Source organism: Saccopteryx leptura, chromosome 3 (genome assembly GCF_036850995.1).
Source record: "Saccopteryx leptura isolate mSacLep1 chromosome 3, mSacLep1_pri_phased_curated, whole genome shotgun sequence".
Lineage (NCBI taxonomy): Eukaryota > Metazoa > Chordata > Mammalia > Chiroptera > Emballonuridae > Saccopteryx > Saccopteryx leptura.
The window spans coordinates 52,191,316-52,196,015 of NC_089505.1; the positions used below are offsets into that span (position 1 = coordinate 52,191,316).

General features: G+C 46.7%; 1 pseudogene; it reads left to right on the forward strand.

The window, feature by feature from the left end:
* Positions 1 to 516: 516 nt before the first annotated feature.
* On the forward strand, positions 517 to 2,233 carry LOC136397278 (glutathione synthetase pseudogene; annotated as a pseudogene).
* The last annotated feature ends 2,467 nt before the right edge of the window (positions 2,234 to 4,700 follow it).

Genomic DNA, 4,700 nt, shown 5'->3' on the forward strand with positions numbered 1-4,700 from the left:
CAAACTAAAAAGCTTTTCCACAGCGAAAGACAAACTACACAATGGGAGAATATATTTGAAAATACTACTTATAAAGGGTTAATAACCAAAATTTATAAAGAACTTGTAAAACTCAATACCAGGAAGACAAACAATCCAATCAAAAAATGGGCGAAAGAAATGAATAGACACTTCTCCAAAGAGGACATACAGATGGCCAATAGGCATTTGAAAAAATGCTCAACATCACTAATCATTAGAGAAATGCAAATTAAAACCACAATGAGATATCATCTCACACCAATCAGAATGGTGCTCCTCAATAAAACAACACAGAATAAGTGCTGGCGAGGATGTGGAGAAAAGGGAACCCTCCTGCACTACTGGTGGGAATGCTGACTGGTGCAGCCACTATGGAAAACAGTATGGAGATTCCTCAAAGAATTAAAAATCGAACTGTCTTTTGACCCACTATCCCACTTTTAGGAATATACCCCAAGAACACCATAGCACTGTTTGAAAAAAAGAAATGGATCAGAAGATCAGTGCGCAGCAGCACCGAGAACAAGTTTGGATGGCTAACAGCTGGGGAGGCCTCTTGCAGGATGAGCAGCAGCTGGAGGAGCTGGCGCGGCAGGCGGTGGACAGGGCCCTGGCTGAGGGAGTGTTGCTGAGGACCTCACAGGAGCCTGGCTCCTCAGATGTGGTAAGCTATGCCCCGTTCACACTCTTCCCCTCCCTGGTCCCTGGGCCCCTGGTGGAGCAGGCCTATGCTGTGCAAATGGACTTCAACCTGCTGGTGGACGCTGTCAGCCAGAACGCCGCCTTCCTGGAGCAAACTCTCTCCAGCACCATCAAAAGGGACACCTTTACTGCTCGTCTCTTCGACATCCACAAGTGAGTCCTGAAAGAGGGCATTGCCCAGACCGTGCTCCTGGGCCTGAATCGCTCAGACTACATGTTCCAGCACAGCGCAGCTGGCTACCCAGCGCTGAAACAGATTGAAATCAACACCACTCCGCCATCTTTGGGGGCCTGGCCTCCCGGACCCCAGCTGTACACCAACATGTCCTCAATGTTCTGGGTAAGACCAAAGAAGCTGCCAAGATCCTCTCCAATATTCTCAGCAAGGGACTGGCCCCGGGGATCGCCAAAGCCTGGGCGCTCTACAGCTCAGCCAAAGCTCTGGTGCTACTGATTGCTCAGGAGAAAGAAAGGAACACATTTGACCAGCGTGCCATAGAGAATGAACTACTGGCCAGGAACATCCATGTAATCCGGCAAAGGTTTGAAGATGTCTCTGAAAAGGGATCTTTGGACCAAGACTGAAAGCTGTTTGTGGATGGCCAGGAAATTACTGTGGTTTACTTCCTGGATGGCTACATGCCAAGTCAGTACAATCCACAGAACTGGGAAGCACGCCTGCTGCTGGAGAGATCGTGTGCTGTCAAGTGCCCAGACATTGTGACCCAACTGGCGGGAACTAAGAAAATGCAGCAGCAGCTGAGCAGAGTGGGCGTCCTGGAGGAGGTGCTTCCTGGCCAGCCTGAGGCTGCGGCCCACCTCCGTGCCACCTTTGCTGGCCTCTACTCACTGGACATGGGTGAAGAAGGTGACCAGGCCATCACTGAGGCCCTTGCTCCTCCCAGTCGGTTTGTGCGAAAGCCCCAGAGAGAGGGTGGAGGTAACAACCTGTATGGGGAGGAGATGGTGCAGGCCCTGGAGTGGCTGAAAGACAGCGAGGAGAGGGCCTCCTACATCCTCATGGAGAAGATTGAGCCTGAGCCGTTTGGGAATTGCCTGCTACAGCCTGGCAGCCCTGCCCAAGTGGTCCAGTGCCTCTCAGAGCTGGGCATCTTCAGGGTCTATGTCAGGCAGGGAAAAGAATTTGTGATGAACAAGCACGTGGGACATCTGCTTCGAACAAAAGCCATTGAACATGCAGATGGTGGTGTGGCTGCAGGAGTGGCAGTCCTGGACAACTCATACCCCGTGTGAGGACACAGCCACGCCTGTCCAAACTCGCTAGAGAGACCTTCTATCCCTCGTACTTGGCATTCCTTTCCTAGTCCTCCTGACAGGTGATTTTCTCCTAACTTGGGAGGGCCAGATTCTTCTAGAGATCTCCAGGGACTTCGTGGAGGGGTGAATGATGGGTACCTCCCATTTGAGGACCAGAAAAGCTGTGTTTCCTTTAGATGAGATCTAGAAGCCCCTAAATCCTCGGGTGTGGGTATAGCTGAAAGAAAGTTGATCTGAGGCCCTGGCCGGTTGGCTCAGCGGTAGAGCGTTGGCCTGGTGTGCAGGGGACCCGGGTTCGATTCCCGGCCAGGGCACATAGGAGAAGCGCCCATTTGCTTCTCCACCCCCCTTCCTTCCTCTCTGTCTCTCTCTTCCCCTCCCGCAGCCAGGGCTCCATTGGAGCAAGGATGGCCCGGGTGCTGGGGATGGCTCCTTGGCCTCTGCCCCAGGCGCTAGAGTGGATCTGGTTGCAGCAGAGCGACGCCCCGGAGGGGCAGAGCATCGCCCCCTGGTGGGCAGAGCGTCGCCCCTGGTGGGTGTGCCGGGTGGATCCCTGTCGGGCGCATGCGGGAGTCTGTCTGACTGTCTCTCCCCATTTCCAGCTTCAGAAAAATACAAAAAAAAAAAAGAAAAAAAAAAGAAAGTTGATCTGAGGTACGAATCCAGAACCCTGCCATCCTCCATTCAGCCCCTGGTCAGCCTTTCAGCAGGTCCCAGTGTCTGACCTGGGACAGGACTTGGGGTAGGAGGAGGGGCTGGAAGGGCGTGGCCTTTCTCCACCTCTGCCTTAAATAAAACCACATTTGTGATTCTGTGAAAAAAAAAAAAAGAAGAAGAAATGTACCCCCATGTTTATGGCAGCATTGTTCACAATAGTGAAGATCTGGAAACAGCCCAAATGTTTGTCAGTGGATGAGTGGATTAAAAAGCTTTAGTACATATATACTATGGAATACTACTCAGCCATAAGAAATGATGACATCGGATCATTTACAACAACAACATGGATGGACCTTGACAACATTATACTGAGCGAAATAAGTAAATCAGAGAAAACTAAGAACTTTATTATTCCATACATAGGTGGGACATAAAAATGAGACTTGGAGACATGGACAAGAGTGTGGGGGTTATGGGGGGGGAGGAGAGGGAGGGGGTTGGGGGGGGAGGGGCACAAAGAAAACTAGTTAGAAGGTGACGGAAGACAATTGGACTTTGGGTGATGGGAATGCAGCATAATCAAATGTCAAAATAATCTAGAGATGTTTATGTACCCTGATCTATCGATGTCACCCCATTAAAATTAATTTAAAAAATCTATTAATAACATTTACCATGAAAAAAAAGATACAAAACTGGGAAAAACTGTAGAAAACAACAATTTTAGGGCTTTGGAAATTAACCAGAGGTAAACAACAAATTGAGAAGCACTTAGTCGCGAAAAACTGCTAAAACTTAATGTAAAAATGATGAGAGTCTATGGCCTTCATGTCTGGGCTGCTTCTTCCCCTGTGCCCTCAGCACATTTAACCTGGTAATTTTACTGGGGCAACACTGAGTTTGAAAACCAGCAGTCTCACTGTCAGACTGGAATAAATTTGATTTGGAATGGAAGGTGAAAACCCATACCCTGCAGTGTTGTCTGTAAAGGCAGCAAATTCAGTAGAAATTGAAAGGAAAACTTCATAGCTCGGTTAGTCTGAGATTGCAGTCCCGGTTGGAGTAAGCAGCTGACCAGCCAGAAATTTAATGGGGAAATTCTAGAAATGATAGTACCATAGAAAAGCTATATAAGCTCTTCACACATCCCTGGTTGACCAGGACACTATGCATATGTACAGTGGAGAGAAGAAAGCATGGAAGAAAGTAAAAGGCAGGCAGATTTGAAACTGACTAAACTTTGAATGCATTCTTCAATTGACACACAGACCCATCAACAGAGGATGGATATTAAAAATTAAAGGTGTTTGAGCATAACCTCTGCCCAATTACTGGTTGACCACTAAATTGTGCAGACATGGGGACAAAACTTAGGGAGATAAGATAAAAATTAAACTTAAGAATTAATAACAAGGAACTTCGCAGAGACATTAGTGGCCACAAACTGCAGGAGACAGTTTTGCAGACTAAGTCCAGGAAAGTTGATAAAACCAATAATAACCACACAAGTAAAGGAATCAGAGTCCAGATTTGCTACAGTATATTATCTAAGATGCAGTTTTCAACAGAAATTATGAGACATGCAAAGAAACAAAAAATTTGAATCAAATTCTAAAAGAAAAATGTGAGCCATACTCAGGAAGAAAAAAACCAGACAATAAAAACTAATTCTGAGTGGGCCCAGAAATTAGACTTATCAAAGATTTTAAAAAAGGTATTATATGTTCAAAGAACTAAAGGAAATCATGCTTAAGAATTAAAGGCCTGCCTTGCGGTGGCGCAGTGGATCAAGTATCGACCTGGAACACTGAGGTCGCTGTTTGAAACCCTGGGCTTGCCCGGTCAAGGCACATATGGGAGCTGATGCTTCCTGCTCCTCCTTCCTTCTCTCCCTCTCCTCTCTCTCTAAAAATGAATAGGTAAAGTCTAAAAAAACACATTGTCTCAACAAATAATCTCAGCAGAAAAATAAACATTTTAAAAAACATAATAAAAAATCTGAGTTGCAATATATATAACAAAACATTAAAAATTTACTA